This window comes from Equus quagga, unplaced genomic scaffold (genome assembly GCF_021613505.1).
Source record: "Equus quagga isolate Etosha38 unplaced genomic scaffold, UCLA_HA_Equagga_1.0 203_RagTag, whole genome shotgun sequence".
NCBI lineage: Eukaryota > Metazoa > Chordata > Mammalia > Perissodactyla > Equidae > Equus > Equus quagga.
In genome coordinates, this window is record NW_025798627.1 from 227,814 (window position 1) to 250,684 (window position 22,871).

At 41.3% G+C, this 22,871-nt stretch overlaps 1 protein-coding gene across 7 annotated transcripts in view; it reads right to left on the reverse strand.

Moving 5' to 3' along the window:
- Window positions 1-22,871, reverse strand: part of LOC124233484 (SPATS2-like protein) — a 165,566-nt gene that overhangs the window by 128,669 nt on the left and 14,026 nt on the right. For all 7 annotated transcript variants that reach the window (XM_046650612.1, XM_046650607.1, XM_046650611.1 and 4 more), the window contains exon 2: window positions 12,696-12,745. The gene's annotated coding sequence lies outside the window, so the exon portion shown is untranslated. The remainder of the gene's footprint in view (window positions 1-12,695; window positions 12,746-22,871) is intronic.

The window sequence follows — 22,871 nt, forward strand, 5'->3', positions numbered from 1 at the left end:
CTCAGCAGTTTCTCTGAGTAAACCCAGGAAGTGTAGACCTGGGATTTGGGAGCAGGAAGAAACCCCAGAGACGGTCTAATAAGTTGAGTTCCTGCATTTTGCAGAGATCAGGAAGAAAGCTAATAATCTCAGCTAAACCAGGGGTATGAAAGAGCAGTTACTGTGCTCAACACACATGTTCAGCTGAAATATGTCTAGTAGCAGTGTCTCACTATACGACTGTCACATGTTTAACTACTCTGTTACTGTTGTACGTATAAGCAATTCCCTGTTTACCCTGTTATAAACAATGATGAGATGAACATCTTTGTGGCTAAAATCTTTGCACACGTCCTTATTTCCTTAGCATAAATTTAAAGAAATAAAATTCCTGTGAAAAAACAGTGAACACGTTTTAAAGGATTAAAAGAGATACATTTGCCAAACTGCCTTCTGCCCAGGGAGTCAGACAGTATAATTTACTTCAGTTACATGCGTATCAAGTGCCCTGATCAGTTCAGCACTTCATGAGGAGAAACTCTGAAGGCACATTTGGCTTGGTCAAGGGTGACAGATGTGCTTCTATCTATAATTCTGGTGAATGTCAACTACAGACCCTTAGTCAATTAGAGGATTTCAGACTCGGAGCTCCCTACTTACACACCTCCAGCCAGGACTGACTCACACATTCCACTTTGACTCTTTCTCAGGGATGTGAGGCCTTTCCCCTCCTGTGTTAAGTACTCAACATTCTTAAAGAGATTCTAGACGGTTAGTCCCTGGCAACATTCTTGTAGTGCTCTGATTACATGCATCAGCTAGAAAATCTATCATCGAAGGTATGCACCCAATTAGACTCCAGAACCAGTTTGCAGTTTGACATTTTAATGAAATGTTAGAAACATCTGAAGTTCAGGCAAAATAAACAAGTACCTGCAAGACCAAAGAGAAGATGTGGAATGTGTGGTCAGACTACACATTTGCTTTTAAATTTTTTACTTATTCATTTTTATTCCACCTGATTCCAAAAAGGACTTAAAACAGCTTTTCTTTTTAAATGTGTTTTCTAAATTGGACATTTTCACATCACTGAGGCTGCCAACCTCTTTCCTAACATAAGGATATTCTTCTATCATAACTCCTTGCTATATTTGGAGACTGAATGACAAGGATGTTGTTCTTACCCAGAAAAGAGGAAAAAATAACTCATCATGGTCAGGAATCCTGCCTGGAAGATCCCCTAAACATTGACTTGAGGGATGCAGGACAGTCCGCTAAAAACCAGGAAGAGCTCAATTTCCAGGATGCATGAAAGCTCCAAAGAATCACAAAATCAGGCATTTGGCTGGTCACTTCCCCCAAGGACCGTAAGAACTCAGATTCCCGACATCCTGACGTGTGGGGGGACTGTGAGCAGGGAAGGTGGGCCCAGCACCCAAGGGAGGAGGGCAGCTCCCACCTCCCCGAGGCCCGCTGCAGGGAGCACCCATCCTGTCCCGTCTGGATCGTCCTTCTCAGTCTCCTCGCTCTCTCTCTTCCCAGGCCCCCCTACTCTCCTAGCACCACCCTTCAGACCTCTCTGGGGCCTGGCCCTGGTCTCCTGTCCCACATTTTGAAGCATCGTTTGTTTTTCGTTGTGGCCTTTCTAAATAAATCCTCATCTTTGGCCTTGATTTCCACCTCTCTTCATTGGCCTAAACCTTGCCCAATGTCTCTTCTGTTTTGGGGCCCCAGACCCAATATCACACGCTGAAGGACCCTTCACGACAAGTCCCCGGGTATGTGGTGAACAGACTTGGAAGAAAATTCACTGTGCCTGATTCAGAAAAAAAGGGAGGCGTGTCTGGCGCTACATCGATGGGGCTTAAAGGGAACGGACACCACTGGACTTGCCCGGCACGTTCAAGTGCTCTGCTGTGTTCTGCCTACGCTCTAAATACTCCCAAATGCCACCATTTTGGAATAAAATGTTCATTTTCATTGTGAAACCTGAGGTTTTCTGAAACTTCAAGAAAAACACGCAGTTTTTCATCTGAACCAGCAGGATATCCAAGGAGCAAGGGCCAAACTCAATAGTAAGACCCACTCGACTAACAAGGTGTCCACCTCGCGCTGCTGACTCAGCACCTCGCCGTCAGCTGAGCCCCTCCAAACAACTGTCTTATTTGACCCTCCCCACCGCTTGGTACAGTAGTCGTTACTCTTCCCACCTGGAGATGAGCAAACAGACTCCATCCAGCAGGCTACCATATGGGCCGAGTCACTGAGGCAGCCACTCGGTGGCAGAGAACGGGACCCTGAGCCAGAGCACCTGGTGTGCTCCAGGCCCTGCCCACTGGGAGCTGTGTGATGGCGGGCAACTTCCTGGCCTTCACTGTACCCCGGAGTCTACATCGTAAAACGCAAATGACAACACTGACCCTCGCCACAGGGCTGGTGGGAGGATTAGCTGAGTTGACACATTAAAGCAGTGACAGAATTAGGAGGCCAGTCGGCCAGCGCCCCGCACCCAGAAGCACTGAAGAAACGTTTGCTGGACGCACGTCCCAGAGCTACATGTTTGAGGCCCTACGAGGTATCCTTATCTTGAACAAGCACCCCGCTTCTGTGATGTATGAGAAATTAGCTGGTTCTCACAAAAGGAAAAACACTTGCTAAAAGGAAACTTGAGCTGCATATAATGACTCAAAAAGGAAGAAAAGGGAAAAAGTTCAAGTGCAGCTTCTCAAAAGAATCCCATTTCTTTTTGTTTCCAGAAAAACACTGTTCACCATCTAAGTCTGTTCAGCCATGTCAGAGCTCAATGAGAGGTGAGGCTTATGGAAGGAATAGTGCTGTGGCCATGGTGACTGCCTGGAGCCCATTCCGAGGCCTGGGCCCTGATGCACACCTGCGGCCCTTCCCTGGGCCAGCCCCAGCCGGTCGTCCTCACCGCCCGGGGACTTCTGTGAAGACAGGAGAACAAGGATGCAGCTGGCAGCTCAGCCCCGAGAGCCGATCGCCCAGGGAGGAGAGCGGGCGGGCGGCACAGAATGGACCCAGACACGTTTTTCTCATTCCCAGGTTCTGGCAGCCATGGGGGTGAAAAAAGGGGCTGAAGCACAGAGAATGTGCAGAGAATGCAGTGTCGGAGGACAGGAAGGAACAGAGAGACTAACCAAGACACTGGGTTGGCAGAAAAAAACGCAAGTGGCTGGAATAACTACAAGAAAAGGACCAGATTGCAGAAGACACCACAGCAGCAAAGAGAGTCATGGCAGAGAAGTTCTGGAAAAGGAGGTCTGTCAGAGGACCATAACGGAGGCCACATAAGACCAGGAATGAGCCACTTCTCAGGCCAGTTCCAGTGCACGTGACGGACTGGGGATGGCCACAGTGGGGCTCGTAGCTGTCATCTACAGACCCATGTGATGTGGGTCAAGGTCCTTCCTAGAAATTACACTTCCTTCTAAAGCATCGCGTGAAGCACACCTCTAGTGGCACAAGTGTGGACCGGAGGGTTCAAAAGTCAAGTGCAATGTGAAGGCACCCAAGTAAGGACCTCGGCGTTTCTGACTCAAGACTTACATGTGAAAAATGAAATCTCATTTGAAACAGGAACACGTTCAGCATTAAAACACAAAGTTATGGACTGTTGTTCAGCCCAGAAGTTCCACATGTCACAAGTGTAAAAATACCAACATGAGTATATTTGTGTAGCACTTTAAATTTTATAAAGAATTTTTATAAAAGTGATCCTCTGTCACACATGGATGTTTTTCATGCTCCAATAAGACATGTTATTCTTATTATTATAAGTGCCTAAGAATTGACTTTGTTACTGTAAACATTTTTAAATCTATATATACTACTCATAGAATTTTATCTATAAATACTATACCTAAAAGGCAAATGGTGGGTTTTAGGTACTGAATCTATTCTAAAATATCTACTACTTTTCCAGAATAACTAATTAAATATAATTTATGTTAACTGAACTAGGTGTAAACATTGCAATACTCTGCACAGACCATTAAGCATGTCTCATTAAGAAGTTTCTATATTTCTAAACCCTCAGACATTCTAAGGGTGTACTACAGATGAATAATTAATTTTTAAAAGAATATATTAAAAGATATCCCTCAAGGGTCTTTAAAAACAGCTCTTAATAGCATAAACAGGAAGCACACTATAAGGTTATGAAATACGGTAGAATCAAAACGATTGTGGCCTATTTCCATAAAGAAGCATGGAAAAAAGAAAAGCTAAAATTACCTCCAGCTTGCTGCGTAAAAATGAAGTGCTATGTCATTAGGCAAGTGTCTGATTTACTCTTTGCCCTATATACAATAAGAACGTGTTGTGGAGAGTCAAGAGTTCACATTAGCATTTTTTAATTTAGGAAAAAGGGGAAATTGTAACCCTTAAGGAACAGTTTTCCGGTTGACAGAGTTCAGCATGCCTGGAGGGCGATGTGTGCTTTGTACCCAAATCTCTATTAAACGTTGTCCTTGATACAAAGATAACACTTCTGACCCGAAGTCAGCCGGGCAATCACTCTGAGATTCTTTTCTTCAGCTCTGACGATAACTTTGTGTTGATCTACCCTCTTTTGTTCATCCGCTTTCCTCTGTGACCGACTGTACCTTTGGGAGACAGCTGCCTGGCTTTGCTGAGAAGCCGCAGCTTGGAGGAGGGAAGTGAAGCAGAGAGCCGACCCTTGGCCTTGGCACCAGGCATGAATCAACCGCGGTGTTAAAAGCAAAATTCCATAAAGTAGAAACTGATACTGTCAGTATGGTAAGAACTCTGCAGACCTATTTGCATTAACAAAAGCTGAACCTTTTCATTGAATATGCTAACTTCTGGAGTAATTGAACCTTCTGGAAGGTTCTATCAATTCTTTTTCTACCACTGAGTTTTCAGGTTGCTCCAGGTTTTGGTTTCTCCGAGCCCTTTATCTCCACCACAGCACTCACTCTGGTGAGGCCTTCTGTAGGCCTTATTGCTAGCTATAACTATTGTACTTACTCACTTGGTTTCTCGTTTCTTCATTCTCTGCACCCCTCCACCCCAGAATATCAGCTCCATGTCTTGGAAGATCCCAATCTACTAAAGTTGGGTACTGATTCCTTGATCAATCTGGCCCAGAGTCTATACGGCCCAGTATAAAATTCACCAATACACAGATCACAGAAAGACCCACCTGAACATATTCCTGTTCTCACTCACTGAACATCTCTAATGTACCAGGAAATGGGCACAGCACTGGGAATCCCGGGGAACAGAGCTTGCATCAGACAGTTGGTAGTCTGTTATGGGGCTAGCTGAATATATCACGTACTATCTTGCTAACTCTTTGAGCAGATCACAGAGGAAGAAGAAAAGAGGACATCAGCTGGTTATTCAGAGAGCAAGCTTGTAGAGGACGAAGCCACATCTCCCCTGCTTCTTTGATTCCATCTCCCTAACTCTTAGTTGCTCTAGGTGAGCAACACGTACCTCTTAATTGGCTGCCAGAGCCCTCTTCAAGCTCTCTTTTCAGAAAGCTTTGCAGAAGTCTTATAAACAACTTTGTTATTCCAGAAAATGTTAATGTTCAAGGTACTCCTTTGAAAGAAAAGAAAAATTCCTTTGAGATTGTTTTTTTCTCAGGAACGAGGAATGCAATTAGGCCTATCCTTGGCACTGGGTCAGTTCCCAGAGCCAAGAGATCTCAGGGTTAGAACAAAGCCACCAAGAAGCTTCACTATTGACGATAGCTGCCCTGAGTCCAAGGGTTAAAGTCTGAGAACGTTTCGCCCCTTTACTTTAATTTCCCATGGAAGTAACTTCCAAATACCAAAGCTTAGAGGACCCAGAATACAAAATCCTTTCCATTACTTTATTGAAAAGTTATGTACGCTGTGATTTATTGCTAAAGCTTGTCTTTCAAAGCATTAGTCAGGACACCTGCAAGCCTTTGGACAACAGCTGCCCACACAAGCCCAACATTTCACGGGTCAGCACTTAAACTCTGACGAGGAGGAAATCCTGCGCCCGTGTGAGGCACTGGGCAGGTAACGGATTGAGAGTTGGTTAAAAAGTATGAAGTACAGATTACGTTCTAACTCAGCACTTTGGGAAACGGAGGCTAAGTCAAATGATGATTATTACCATCTCTCTTTCTTTAGTGGTAAGCTTTCTCTAAGAAACGAAGTTTCCTTCTATAGAAAGAAAATTTCACTGTGTATTAGCAGTATAAAATTTGGTTATTTCACATGTATACGTGCTTGAAAAACAAGGCATTTCAGCACTCCTTATAGCTTCACAGTGAATAATCCAAAGGTCACAGTGCTCCATTCAGGGCTTGTCAGGGCAATATTTGAAAGCAACGTCTAAAGTGTTTTGGAAGATATTCATCAATTTTTCAGGCATATAAACATTTTCATCGTTTCTAGTCTTGAAATATTACAAATAATTTCTCGAGCCCTGGGAGAACAAATGCTGCGTATCAAATACCCGTCTGGTGCGAGGAACGGCTGCATACGTCTGCTTAGGGCGGCTGTGATATAGTCAAATACACTGTCACAGGTTCACAGGAGAAAAAAGTTAAAGTCCTTTAGTACTTTGACAACAGGCCTGTGGTAAGCAGACCCTGCACCCCTCTCTGTTCTCTTTCCACCCTGGCATAAAGGTGTCAGGCTGTCAGCGAAGAGAGTGAAGGGTCTCGGCACTAGGAACGCGAGACTGATTTATGCTGTCTTTCTAACAAGAGGTAAAGCAGTAGCTCAAGGCAGAAGTGGAGCTAAACGTAAAGAAGCAGCCTAAGCAGAAGGACGCCCCTCGGGACCTACAGAGAATTTTTAGCATCTAACGAAGGTGATTTCAAGTCCAGTGTCCACCTAAAGAAGAACACGAGAAGTCCAGGCTCAGTTAGGTGTGTTGACATTTATTGAAGAGAACACTCACATATACTCCTGTATTTCTATTTCTTTGCTTCTTTCTATTAAAATTCCTTAAACAAAGTTGAGTCATTAGCAACTACTGCAACATTAATACTGATTATAGGCAGAGGCTCAGAGGGAGCCCTGATTTTCTGAGATGGCCCAGACATGTGGGATTGGAGCTCCCAGGAATCTTGTCCATACTGTGTGACTTTGTCCCCTCAACCGAGGCTGACTGGTCAAAGGTGATCAGGCAACCTAAGCCGGACCAACTAGATTCTCTTTTCTAGGGACCTCAAACTTGCAATCGTGAGCCCAGAGGGTGGCAGTCATCAGCGCTGGACCACATTAACAGCGGTATCTAGAGAAGAGGGCCACAAAACCCTCTGCTGAGACCGCAAGAGCTTTCCCGGTTGTGGCCCCTCACACAGTTTGACGGTTCACCCTTCCCTCAACTGTGAGATACCCCAGGACCCTTCAAATAAAAAAACGTAAAATAATTCTCTTTTAGTTTAAGCTAGTCAGTTTCTGGAGCTTACAATCAAAAGAAACTTGTAGGTTAAGGATATCAGCACTTTAATAAAAAGGTACATTTTGTTAAGGGAGAAGTATAAGGGACGGGATCATAATTCCTTATGTTTGTAGGAAACTCCATTTTACAGATGCTCTCACACGTGATGGCCATGAGGGCCGGGGAAGGTTGCTATTATCACCATAATGACAGAGAAGAGGCAATGGCAGCTCAGAGAGGGTCCCGCCTGTGTGGCCTGGCTGCTGGCAAGGGGCAGGACCAGGTTTAGAACCCAGGTCTGCTGACTGCTGGTGGTCAAGCGCCCTTCCTACTATAAGCCATGAGGCACGTGCCATGTAGCACTTTCTATCACTCCTGCCTTGGAAAAGCCTATCTGATGGTATTCAACTTTTCTTTCTTTAACATACAAAATCCTTAGCTAAAGGGACTCTTACAGAGAATATAAAGAAAACAGAAAAACAGAGCTATTCTGAGTCTGTCTATCTATCTATCCATCTATCTATCTTTTCATTCTCTCCTATGCCAAGTCCAACCCAGTGGCTTGGGAAAAGTTTTAACAAAGAAAAATATATAAGCTATTGCCTTAGTGTTGATGCTTGCTAATAAAAAGAAATCAGGACCGAGAGGTGTCTCCTTGTGATATGGGCAGCAAGTTTACCATCTTCCACCCATTTCAGCTGTGAGCAAGGAGCAGCCCTTGAACCACACGGCAGTGGTGTCCAAGATGTTTTCATCTTATGTGTTTTGAATATGTATCCCCAAATATGTTTGGTCGTTTGTTTATAATTCATATATGTATATTATTGTATCAGCACGTTATATACCTTATAAAACATGAACAAAATAGAAAAGGAGAATGACAGAAGTGATGTAATGTTTTCCTAATCACGATTATCTCAAGGCAAATGCAGGGCGAGATTCATGACTAATTAACCACAGTGGATATAAATCCATACGTCTTCCAGATCATTTATAATTTTGGTGGCCAGCTTCTTGCCAGATCTGACCCGATGGTCACTGTCATTATCTCATCATGTGGCTGACAAAGAGTTCATGCTAAACCTTCCCATTTTCCCATTGCCTATGATATTAAAACTGTCTTCCATTTACAAGAATTCTTTGCAGAATCTTTTGAAGATTCTGTTAGTTTGTGAGAGTGTGTTAAAACTAAAATATAGAATTTGTAAATCCAGTTAACCAGGCACAATGTATTTCACAAAATAACCAAAGCAGAGGAACCAGCGGGGAAGCCACTTTGAAAGGGGAGCTTCACCTCCCTCCCTCCAGGTGACACCCAACCACCTGACACATGGACCCAGCACGATGCCAGCGTCAACACAGTCACCATCAGTTATCATGATGCTTCAGAATAAAATGAAAGTAAATGCAAGTCCTAATCAATTTCTTTCTCACCCAAATGGATCTTCTCAAGAGCTCCGTGGGGTGCACATTCCACTTTTGAGGCCACTTGCCATGCAGCCAGGAAGTAGCTTACTTCTAGAACCACTTATAATCACAGGAATCTCTAGGCCTAAAACTATGCAGGACAAGGACAAACCAATCCAGGTCAAAAAGATAGTTATTTTGCATTTTAATATTATGACCTATAACCTACAACCAGAAAAGCACATAAAACATTAATGTTTCATGTAATATACTGGATATTACCCATGCAACTACTAACCCAGTCAAAACACAGAACATTGCCAGCACTCCCAGAGCCCTCCAGGTCCTTTCTCTTCCCCAGCACCCCCTCTCTCAGAGGTAACCACTATCCTGATTCTTCAGTAATAAATTCCTGGCTTTTCTTTATAGTATCGGCCACTTAGGTATGCACCTGTTAGCAAAAGAGTCTAGCTTTGTCTTTTTTCACACTTCATATAAATGGAATAAGATTGCTATGTATTATTTTGTATCTTCTTTCTTACAACATTACGTCTGTGAGATACATCAGTGTTACTGTGTGTACCTCTAGTTTATTCTTTTTTCATGGCTGTATAGTATTCAATCTTATGATTACACCACAACTTATTCATCCATTCTACTACTGATAGATAATTTGGACATTTCTAATTTGAGATTAATACAAACAATGCTGCTAAGAACATTTTACAACTGTTTCTGGATGTACATGAGTATACACTTCTCTAGAATACACACATGCATACACACACACATGAGGGGAATTGCTGGGTCCTATTTAACTTAATTTTAAAAAAAAAACCTAAGGAAAGGTAATTCTAGTGCATGGCTTAGCAATCAGTTTTAATGTTAACTAACTCTTACGTAGCCATGAAGAAACCTCATTAAACGACTAGATTTATCTTTCCCTAGACTTGTACTCCTACACACTCATAAAATTTGAACCATGATATTAAATACATTAAACTCTGTTAAAAAACAGTTTGAAAATTTCAATAGTTTGAAAATTTATTGAAGCCAATACCTCCAAAACTCTCCCCCCAACACATAGATATTTTTTACATATTATAATCACATTTTTCCTTTTAATGAGGGTCAATATTGTGTCTACTGGGGGAACAAAACGTTCGCTCAAATTTTAAAGAAATTTTGCACCAAAAGGTTTCAAGTTAACACTCACATTGATCAACCATGGAAAGCCAAAAATGCTAATACTGTAGCCCAATGAGAAGTACAAATACAAATAAGACAGACTAAGTCCAACTGCAGAGTCTCCAACGTTTCATCACCACCACGAGTCATCTCCACATGGACTGCATACATGGGACATACTTAGATGGCATACGGTGACACCAGCAAAACCGGCTCATCGGTCTCCCATTGTCTTATTGATAACAGACAGAATCACTAACATTTATTAGAATGTGAGGCACTTTCTGCATATCAGTTCTTATATGCAATGCTATTTGAATCCTCAAAACAACCCTATAAGATAGGTACTATTATTCTTCCCATTTTACCAAAGGAAACTGAGGCACAGAGCGGGAAAGTAACCTGACCGAGGTCCCATGGCTGTACGTAGCAGAGTTGGAAATTAAAAGCAGGCTTCCTGGTGCCTCAGTCCATACTCTACTACACTGCCTGGCAACATGTTAATTTTCCCAACAAGTTGTTGGGATTGTTTTTATTATTTTGATAACAACAGGAATAGTTCTTTAAGAACAGAGCAAAACGCGTGAACCATGGGGGAAAAAAATCTATGTACATTTATTTAGATTTATGAAAATTTTATGAAAATGATTGTAAGCAAGCAACTCTAATTCTGGAAGAACTAATTAAGAAATGAATTAAGGGATTCAGTGGACACCCAAATTAGCCATTAGGGCTCGAAGATCTGGAGTTCTGGTCTAAATCCAGCTTTGGCACGTGCATCCAAAATCAACATGACCAGATAAGTACCACAGCTCACAATTAAAACGGATTTATATGGCTTATGCGTCCAGATGGGAGAGGCCTCTTCCTAATTGAATTCGGACACCTCTTCAGTTATTGTGGGTTTCATTTGCCATCTCCCTGCTCTCTTGTAACTGCTGGCAATAGGATTATGCTGAGGGAGAAATCATTTCAATCAGTGATGTCTGCAGAATGAGCATAAAAAGATAAAAGAAAGTCTTTGAACTGTAATTAGAAAATTCCTTAACTGTGCTCATGTGACATATGTTGGAGACTACCACCAATTGGCAAGACGAGTTACAGCATGGTCGTTCCATGTCACCGCTCTGGGATAAGCAGCCAGTAAAAGTCGTGTTCCAACGTGTGATTAGAGGAATCTTTGCAGGCCAAACATTCCTGCTTTCCACCTCTAATATGATTAGTGACAGACAGCTGGAGGTATCTCATTCTCCTGACAGAAATATGATCAGAATTGTTTTCAATTGGTACATCTTTCCATCAAGCTGTTTGGTGCCTTCCAGCAGAATAATCAGAGTTTCTGATTATTTGGTACATTCCAAGAAAAGAGGAATTGATTTTGCCCTTGCTTGTCTGACGGGGGAGAAGGCTGCCAGAATTTACATAGTAACTCATCAGTGGTCTAATGGAAAGAAAAACCAAGCACTGTGTATGTGACACAAAGAGCGAGAGAGAGACAGAGAGAGAGAGAGACAGAGAGAGAGAGAATCAACCAGTAGTTTCCATAATAATTCTCTTTGAACTACTACAAAGAAAGTATTTTCATGGTGATTCAGATTTCACATATGAGGAAGTAAAATATTCTATTCCATTCACGGAAAACAACCAACTCCCACCAATATTAACGGCTCTTTTCAAAAAGTTACAGCCACTTTACCACTAAAGTTTCAGGGTTATGGAGAAAAGAATCAAGTTTATATAAAACATTATGAAAATATGCAGGTGCGACAAGACCTCATTAATTTGGACTACCTCAATTTGGAATTCACAATCATTTGACAGGGTCTGAACCAGAGATGATCTTTTCATGACTATACGGCTTGCTAAGCAGACTAATTTAAATAAGCAAGACTGCTGGAGGAAGAAATAAAAATATTTCGGAGGAAGTGTGATGAACCAAAAATAACAACACGCTTCCTGTCCAGCAAATACTTTTGATGAACCCATTCAAATACAATAACTGTAACAATAATAATTACCATGGAAACCAATGTCAGTCTTGTACAGTTCACTCTAAACACATGAGCTGGACATACCCCAACCCTGTGAGATGGGTATAATGAGCTCATCTCAGAGAGGAAGAAGCCAGGGCTCAGGGAGGCAGGTGGCACGCAAACACCACACGATTCCTGGGCAGCAAAAGCAGGGTGTGAAGCCAGGCTGCCTGGCTCAAAGGCCTGTGTCCTTCCACTCCCACTCAAGGCTCAGTGAGCACTGGAGGTTGTGAGTCAGACGTCTGGATTCATTGGCGCAAGTTCTTCAACAATGGCAACAATAGCGAAAATGGGAATCACTGCGGGGTGGGAAGGCCTGTTGCTCTTCACCATGATCCCTTTCTACATCTCAAGGGCATCTACAGAAGACCTTTTTTCTGGTACTTTGAAGTATTTTCCATGCGTGAAACTACTCTGAAGAAATCCACAGAAATGCCGATGCAGGCGAAGAAGCGGAGGTAGGTGGGGCAGGAGTGCCCAAGCCCACCGCCCCTTCCCCACCCCATCACGAGGGACTTCAGTCTACACCACAATAAACAAGGACTCTGGGGTTGCAACCCCAAGAGGCTGACAAAGCCTGTGACCAGGCCTCCGGGAGTCAGTGGAGGCACAGGCCCAGCTGGCCATGCTCGGGAGGAAGACATGGGGAAGGGAAGGACCATCTCCACTTACCTGGGAAGCCACGGAGATGCTCCTAAAAGCAGCCTGGGTCCTGGAGTGCTCTAGGGAAAAATGAAATTTGGGAGGTCAGATCTCACATTCAGCAGCTACACAGCCCACTTCCATCACTCCCACACCCAAGCACATGATCTGGAGTGAGGCAGACATGGGCCTTACCCATGACTTAGAGCTGTGTAGGTAGAGAACCTCTCTGTGTCTCAGTTACTCAACTGTGCAATGGGGGTAATAACAGTACTTTCCTCAGAGAGCTGTTGAGAAGACTGGATAATATAATATTACAATAGTAATATTTTAATAACAACAATAGCTAACATTTATCCCTTGCTTAGAAATTGCCTGGCATTGCTCTAGGGCTCCAAATGGGCTAACTCTTCAATACTCTGAGGGAGGCACTTTTACCATTAGTATTTTGCAGATGTTGAAAACGAGGCACCGAAAGGTCAAATCACCTGTCTCATAAAAATATGCGGGACAAGTGCTGGAGCTGGGATTCTAACTGTGACCATCTGGCCCTAGAGCCTGAACTCTAAACCACAACCACGTCCTGCCTAATTTATCACAAACAAATGGTAGCTATTGTTATTACTGTTGCTTAATATCCCCTCTCCAAGAGATAGGCTATAATACCCACACAACCCCAGGGAACTTGCCATTCAGCTAGTAATCACTAAAGCAGAGAGACGGGGGCCAAGGTCATCAACCAACCAACCAATCACTCAGCAAGTCAACAATCGCTTCAAGTGTCCCTGAGAATCACTGAGCATCCAAGCCTCCATTAAGCACTGTGTGGGGCTTCAAATGCTCCGGTCACTGATCCTGCAGAAGCAGCTCAACCTCCATGAAACATCCGGGGAACGACAACAAGGAGGGAGCTCTGGAAAGGACAGGACGGGACCTCAGGATGCTGGACACTGTGCCTGGCTCAGCAGCAACTTTCTAGGTGACCTTCTGCAAGTCAGCTGACCTCTCCAGGTTTCACCTTTAAATGAGAGGACTGACCTAGAAGCTCTTAAACCTTGAGATTCTAATCTACAATTCTATTCTGACTTTCTTTCAATCAGATTAACTTCTCCCCAACATTCCATTTTTGAGAGAATGTATTATAACCCTTCATTTATCTAACAAACATTGCTAGAACACAACGCCAGGCACCGTGAATAGTGCCCAGGACATCAACACAAGACGCAGCCCACACTTTATAATCAGCTCTGTGAGCATGATGAAGTTATATGGTAGGAAATCTTGGCAATCAGGAGACCAGGGAAGAGGGCAGCCCTGAGGACAACTGCGCATGCCCAGTCTGCCCCAACCTGAACCCTGGTAGTGGCCCCAAAGAATTCTGCACCTATCCAAGATCCAGGATCCCCGTGTCCCAGGTGCCCAGCAGTCTGGGGGAGGGAACACCATGCTAAGATGATGGAGCAGATAAAAATATCTGTGAAAAATATGGCAGAAACCCGACAACAAGCAAGAAGCTTGGGTTGCGGGTTAGGGTTGTTTTCTAAAAGTAATAGTGTTGTATGCAATAAACCAGAGTGATGAGAACTCAGCTGGCACTTAACTACTTGACTTTCTTGACTTTAATAAAAGTACACCAACAGCCATTTTGAAAGCGATCTTTTCTTTTATGCATGCGTGTGTGTGTGTGTGTGTGTGTGAGTGCACACGCATGCCTGCTTCTTTGAAAAACACTTCAACACAAGACGCTACTGACTTTATTTAAAGATCAGTTCATCACACTTAAGATATATTTGCTTTCACCAAAACTCCTTGGAGGGGAATAATTCAGTGAGTATAATACTTCCATTAAAAAGAAATTGATTTTAAAAGATGTTTTTCAAACTTTTGACAAAAACAGTTTTCTGATTTTCTTTATGTACCACAAAAGGCAAACACTGTTGTGTTGACAATGTAATAAATAACACGAGTTGTCAAATGAGATATTAAACATTTATAGATTTAATTTTTAATAAAGACTTTTAAACAACCCCAAAATATCCATCAATCTTTGACATGGGAGGAAGTAGCGCATTGGCGAATTCCATCTTCTACCACAACAGAAGTCAGCAGAGACGCTTCTGCTTCTTAGAGAGGGCAATGATGGTGTTCTGTACAGGATGGTTAAATATTTGCAGCATATGATTTTAGAAGGCATAAAATGGTAGAACATATAAAAATGTATTATTTTGATAGATATTCAAGTAACGGATGCACTGTCTTTGCTATGTCTCTGCCAAAGGTACCCCGAGCGTGAGAGTCGATAGAGAATCCGGTTCCTAAATTGGCTCTGAAAGGGATTCCAAAAATGTTTTAAGCAACAGCAATACAGTTGGAGTATGTGCATAAACTTCAAAGACGACGAACAGTACTTTTTTGGGAATATAAATTATAGCTTTCTTAAGCCTACAAAGAAAAAAATTAAAATTTTAGTAGTGATTATCCCTGTGGTGAAGAATTATGGGTGATTTTTTCTTCTTTACAATTTTCTCTTCTTTCCAAACTTCCTAAAATGAGCATGTGTTACTTTAACGATTTGAAAAAAAAAGATTTTTCAATCTCATGATATGTTATGGAAAATCGCCTGATGTAAAAAGTGAAAAGGCTTTGGAATCAGCCAAACTTGGGTTCAAATCCCTGCTTATACACTTTCTAGCTTGGTGCTCTCAGGTAAGTTACTTAGAAGCCCACAGCATACATAAGATGGAAGTAAAAACACGTGCCTGAAAGCATCATTTTGACTACTAGAGATGAGATACTGTTAAGTGCTTAGCACAGAGTAGGAGCCCAAAAATGACAGCCACTCTTCTATCCATAGTACACAGGGAAGAGAAGCTAGGCTTTTCTGATAACAGTAAATAAATCTGTTGGTGTTTATAAGTTGATGCTTCAGATCATTTGTTTATAGAAATATTGTGAGTTTCTAACAAGCAACTTTCAGAAATCTTCTAACAGTTAAAAGTTCAGAAAAAGAGCAAGAAGGAATGGGGTTCAATCCCGCTCTCCCTTCCAACGCGATTCCTAGATTCCTACAGTCCGAGACTCTCAGTTCACTGGTACCTGCTACTCTGGGGCTGTGTTCAGAAATCCTCTGGTTGGGATGGGAGTTGGGAGAAGGTTAAAACGGACCCACTGGAGCAGAGTGAAAGAAACCAGAGCTACCACAATCAAGACCTTTTCACACCAGCATTCCTCAGGACTAAAGAGTACAAAGTAAATGATGGGACTGCTTAAACGAAGGCTGAGGGACACGATCATAGATTCTCTGGCTTTTTTTTTTTTAAGGTAGCTATGTTGATATTTTCATTCTATTCATCTGAAGGTAGTTTTATCAGTTAGGTTTATGATAAAATATATGTACTCAACAAAATATGGCTGTTGGGGATATGTTGCCCTTGGATATATGTTGCTGTATCTTGACTACAGCAAGAAATATTGATTTAACTGGCTTTAATATCAAGTCAGGTATTTGTTGACACATGGTAACGAAAAATATCAAAACCATGAAAAGCTTGATATATAGGTCAAATCCCATTTCGGCTCACTCCAAGGGACTGTCCCAAGTCCTGTGTTGTACTAGAATTGTGTTCTAACGCTGCTTGCCAGAGTCACAGATAACAGGAATATTCATTATAATGGGATTTGCTACATAAATGAATGTTAGCATAGATTTTTATGTAGTACAATTTACTGTAGAAAGTAGAGAGAAAAAGAATCATTATGTACTTAACCTCTCCCTTCCCTCAACTCTGGAGGCCACCTTACTTCTGTCTCAGGTACATAATGTTTTCTCCTTTTCGAAGTCTGATTACTCTTTGTTCCTCTCACAGTGCCTGGTACAGAGCAGATGCTCAAGAAAGAGCGGATGAAGAAGTGAGCTGAATGAAATGTGGTACCAAAACAAGTGAGGGAAATTCAGAATAGTTTCCTGTGCAGAAGGAGAAATAAAATTTAGAAACTGATTCAAGAGGAGTATAGCAAACAGGTTTAGCCATCTCAGCTGGCATGCTCAAGGAGTCTGGTGCTCCAGGGGCCTTCCATTGGCCCCCTAATGGTAAGTGGTCATGGTGGCTTGTTTGAAATGCCCAGCACTTGGCTCACATACTCCTGTCCCCAAGGAATGCCACAGAGACTTTTTTAAAATTTATTTTTCAATATAGATATATTTTTATTGAGGTTATGATAGTTTACAACATTGTGAAATTTCAGTTGTACATTATTATTTGTCAGTTACCATATAGGTGCACCCCTTCAGCCTTTGTGCCCACCCCTCATCCCCCTTCCTCCTAGTAACCACTAAATAATTCTCTTTGTCCATGTATTTGTTTATCTTCCGCATATGAGGGAAATGATACAATGTTTGTCTTTCTCTATCTGGCTTATTTCGCTTAATATAATACCCTCAAGGTCCATCCATGTTATTGTCAATGGGACAATTTTGTCATTTTTTTATTGCTGAGTAGTATTCCATTGTATACATATACCACATCTTCTTTATCTAATCATCTGTCGATGAGCACTTAGGTTGCTTCCATGTCTTGGCTATTGTGAATAATGCTGCAACAAACATAGGGGAGCATAAGTCTCTGAATTGCTGATTTCAAGTTCTTTGGATAAATACCCAGTAGAGGGATGGCTGGGTCATATAGTATTTTTATTTGTAGTTTTTAAAGAAATCTCTGTACTGTTTTTCATAGTGGCTGAACCAGTTTGCATTCTCACCAGCATTGTATGAGGGTTCCCTTTTCTCCACATCCTCTCCAACATTTGTTATTTTTTGTCTTGGTTATTGTAGCCATTCTAACAGGTGTAAGGTGATATCTTAGTGTAGTTTTGATTTGCATTTCCCTGATGATCAGTAATGTTGAGCATTTTTTCATGTGCCTATTGGCCATCTATATATCTTCTTTGGAGAAATGTCTGTTCATATCCTCTGCCCATTTTTTGATCAGGTTGTTTGATTTTTTGTTGTTGAGTTGTGCAAATTCTTTATATATTATGGAGATTAACCCTTGTTAGATATATGATTTACAACTTTTTTTTTCCAAGTTGTAGGGTTGTCTTTTCGTCTCAATCTTGGTTTCTTTTACTTTGTAGAAGCTCTTTAGTCTGATGAAGTCCCACTTGCTTATTTTTTCTTTTGTTTCCCATGTCTGAGAAGACACAGTATTCAAAAAGATCCTTTTAAGACTGATGTCAAAGAATGTACTGCCTATATTTTCTTCTACAAGTTTTATGGTTTCAGGTCTTACCTTCAAGTCTTTGATCCATTTTGAGTTTACTTTTGTGAATGGTGTACTTTCATTTTTTTACATGTGGCTGTCCAGTTTTCCCAACACCATTTGCTGAAGAGACTTTCCTTTCTCCACTGCATGTTCTTAGCTCCTTTGTCAAAGATCAGCTATCCACGGATGTGTGGTTTTATTTCTGGGTTTTCAGTTCTGTTCCACTGATCTGTGTGTCTGTTGTACCAGTACCATGCTGTTTTGATTACTGTAGCTTTGTAGTATGTTTTGAAGTCAGGGATTGTGATGCCTCCAGCTTTGTTCTTTTTTCTCAGGATTGCTTTAGCAATTCGGGGTCTTTCGTTGCCCCATATGGATTTTAGGATTCTTTGTTCTATTTCTGTGAAGAATGTCATTAGGACTCTGACTGGGATTGCATTAAATCTGTAGATTGCTTTAGGTACTATGGACATTTTAACTATGTTTATTCTTCCAATCCATGTCCTTGGGATGTCTTTCCATTTCTTTGTGTCATCATCAATTTCTTTCAGTAAAAACTTATAGTTTTCATTGTATAGGTCTTTCACTTCCTTGGTTAAATTTAATCCAAGATATTTTACTCTTTTCGTTGCTATTGTAAATGGAATTGTATTCTTAAGTTCTCTTTCTGTTAGTTTGTTATTAGAGTATAGAAATGCAATTTATTTTTGTAAGTTAATTTTGTACCATGCAACTTTGCTGTAATTACTGATTATTTCTAATAGCTTTCCGATGGATTGTTTAGGGTTTTCTATTAAAAAAATCATGTCATCTACAAACAGCAAGAGTTTCACTTCTTCATTGCCTATTTGGATTCCTTTTATTTCTTTTTCTTGCCTAAGTGGTCTAGCCAAAACCTCCAGTACTATGTTGAATAGGAGTGGTGAGAGTGGGCACGCTTGTCTTGTTCCTGTTCTCAGAGGGATGGTTTCCAGTTTTTCTCCATTGAGTATGATGTCAGCTGTGGGTTTGTCATATATGGCCTTTTTATGTTGAGGTACTTTCCTTCTCTACCCATTTTATTGAGAGTTTTAATCATAAATGGATGTTGGATCTTGTCAAATGCTTTCTCTGTGTCTATTGAGATGATCATGTGGTTTTTGTTCCTCATTTTGTGGATGTGGTGAATCACATTGATTGATGTGTGGATGTTGAACCATCCCTGCATTCTGGTATAAATCCCACTTGAGGAACGCCACAGAGACTTTTTAATCATTAATTGCCTGAAACATCTTCCTAAGGGTCCTACAGTATAGTCCAAGCTAGGGTGGTCAATGAACAAATCCTGTCCTTCTAAAGGACTGAGAGAAAGGGCCACCATGACTGCCTGGGAGGCAATAAAAGGCTGGGAGGTGAGCCCACAGCAGCCTGGGGAAAGGGAGTGAGTGCAGCCCCAGGGGCGGGATTTACTCTCTTGGCGCCAAACTCAGAAGCACTTTCTGCACCCTTACGGACACAGCCAGGGCTGGAGGGAAGCAAGAAAGACTTCAAAAAGCTCCTATCAGACAACTGTCAGCATCAAAACTCCTAACTTCTTCTTCCCTTTCCTTCTCCCCTCCAGCAAAACGATTACATTAATAATCAAAGAGTTTCTTACAAGTGTTTATAATGTAAACTTGGAATATGTTTTTCTACCTGATAGTCTTTTTCTTTGAGGCTTTTTCATTATAAGCTAAAATAATACATCAAATACACAAGTTTTGCTTCTATTTTGGAACAACATAATATATCTAAATGCCTACTTTTATACAGGTGTTCATTGTGTTCAAAGGAACCACCTATTGACGCCAAGGGCCTCCTTCCCTCATCATCCTCATCAGAGGAATATGCCATGGGAGTGAGTGTCCAAGCTTTGAGACACTCCAAGCTAGGCACCAAGGGTTTCCAGAGCAGAGAAAGGGCCTGTCCCATTATTACTGGATAAAGTATAAGCAACGAATTAGGAAGGTGTGGTGAGGTTAGTCCCAGAAGCAGTGTATTTTTACACGTATTTTACAAATATTCACATTATTCATTCGAAAATATTTTAAATGGTAAATGGCTCTTCCTTGAGAGGGATAACTTGTAGCCATAACTAATTACTTAGAAACAGCTCATAAAAGCACTTTTGAGTTAACCAAGTGTGTTGCTCAGTACATTTAATCCTCCAAGTGACCTTCGACTCTACAGTGATCATTATCTCCACGGGGGAGCTGAGCTGAGGAGCTGGGGCCCAGAGACAGGGAAGCGCTCGGCCCGCAACTTGCCCAGGGTTGGACAGCTACTAAGAAATGGTGCCACGTCTTGAGTCCAATCTGCAGATGCCATGTCCAACTCTCAGTTCACACCTCTAACTACTCACTAGTTGTGTGGAGAGCCCAGATTTAAATTGCTGGGCCCTTCCCACCTGCAACATTACCAGGGGGGACATACTCTCAATACACCAAGTTTGTAGTCATGTTCTTGCAAGATCAGTAACCTTCTTAGTTACTGGGCTCTGAGTGACCCTGTTTCTCCCTCGCAAGAACTAAACTGACTTAAGGAAAACTGGGACATTTCTAAGGCAAGAATGTGTAAGCTCAAGGGCTACAGAAATTCAAGAACTCAAAAACCAAAGATAGCTTTCTTGACTAGACAATAGTTGGTTATAAACTCTGCAACAAAGAACTTCTTGAATATGAAATATTACTACTAGGGTTTTTTTCCCTTTCATTTTTACTAAGAACCAAAAACCTACAAAATGACAAACCAGGATTATCCTATTAATAGACAACTTCAATTGTTCCTTTGTTCTAAGAAACCGTGTTAGGTACTGACTGGCAATACCTATACCTTGATCTTCTCATTAATTATACATTTTTCCTACAAAATTGACTGCCACACTACACGCTGTAAGTCAGATTTGAGAGCTGCCAAGATAAATGTTCCAAATGGCTGACTTTTTAAAGACAACCTGTCAGTTCACCAAATAATTCTTTGGGGGTTTATCCCAGTATGCTTTATGTCTCCCCCAAACCTACAGCAATTATTACAGCTCTTTCCTCTTGTAGCATCTTATCGCTAAGGCTAACGATTTTACCTTTCTACCCCTAATATACAAGTAACGAAACTTACAACGCCTTTTGAGAGCATCAATTACTTTGGCTGTTAGTGTTTAATTCCTATAGTGACTTACACAAAATAATCTGATTCCTAGGGAGATAAAGAACTCTGGCACAGTCCATACAACTAAAACAAAGATGACTTTTGTATGATTGACTAAATAAATGTTTTCTTCCCTGAGGTCTGCTTTCATCAAATAATCACATGAATGTTTTATTTCCTTTAGTTAACAACTTATTTTAAAGAGACTTGATGCCAAAACATATAAGAACATACGCACACAAGAGGTACTATCCGGAGTAAGCCAAGAATTCCAGCCAAGTGTCCTATCTTTTACGTGGCACCAAGTGACATTTTCTAAAAAGCACAATGGTAACTATTCATCCCACCAGCCTTAAAAAGATAGGCAGGAACTGCATGCCGGAGTAGAGAAGCTTAAGCTTTGAAATCAGACAGCTGGCTTCGAACACCATCTCTACCACCAACAACTCTGTGACCTTGGGTGAACTGCTGATCTCCCCTCAGAGCTGTTTCATCTGAAAAATGGGGTTAACAGATTTATCTCAAAAGGGTTGTGGAAGAGTTTTTTATGTGAAAAACCTAGAACATAAGCTGGCACATTAGTAGACACTAAGGAATTGTTAGTTTTTTTCCACCTCTCCATAAAATGCCATTAGTAATTCACTTTGAATCTGTTGTCTATGCACAAAAAGCAACGTAAAGGATATTAACTGGGGTGCTCTTTATGACAACAAAGCACTGGAAATGGTCTGAGCATGGGGAAATGATTACATTAAGGTACATTCAGATATTGAAATGTATGCAGTCACTCCAAATATTTTTCAAATAATATTTTATGACTAGGGAGATTGCTATGCTAGAATTTAAGTGAGGAAAGCGGACAAGAAACGCTGTAAAATAATAATAGCTCACATTTACCGAGCATTTACTACAAGCCAGGCACCATACTATGTACTCCACATGCATGATCTTATTAATTCTTACAATAAACCTACTAGATGCATATTATTATCATCCTCATTTTATAGCAGTAGAAACTGAAGTTTTGATAGTTTAAGCAATTTATAGTCACTACATAAGTAGCACAGCCAGGACTAGAATGGCAAAGTGCCTGATTCCAAAGCACTTCTGCCTGCTGTGTCACACTGAACGTTCAGTACGAACTTCCCAGGTCCACCATAATGCTAGTTACATAAACACACACGCACACACACACACACACGTATGCATGCATACTCACAAACACACGTACATGCATATTTGTGAGGAAAACGCACCAGATGCTAACGATGACAATCTCTGGTGGTGAAATTTTAGCCGACTTTTAACTATTTTTTATCCATTTGGTATCTTTTCTAAATTCAATAAGTATGCATTATCTTTACAACCAGAAAAAACTGTTTTCTGAAAAGAAAATCTGTACTTTGTAAAATATAAAATATTACATAAATATCAGTATTTTTATGAAGCAAAGGTTTACTCCTTAACTCATTATAGATTTGGGTCCCTCAATGTTATCCTTTTAAATTATTTTTTCTTTCCATGGAGTCCACGGTAAAGAGCATGTAAAAAAACTATTTTGTACATGAATACAACAAAATATAGTACAGAAAGCACCACTGGGTATTTGACAGACATTTGATATTAATATAAAAAGTCGGGGGCCGGCCCCGTGGCTGAGTGGTTAAGTCCACGCGCTCCGCTTTGGCGACCCAGGGTCTCACCAGTTCGGATCCTGGGCGCAGACATGGCACTGCTCATCAGGCCACATTGAGGGGGCGTCCCACATAGCTCAACCAGAGGC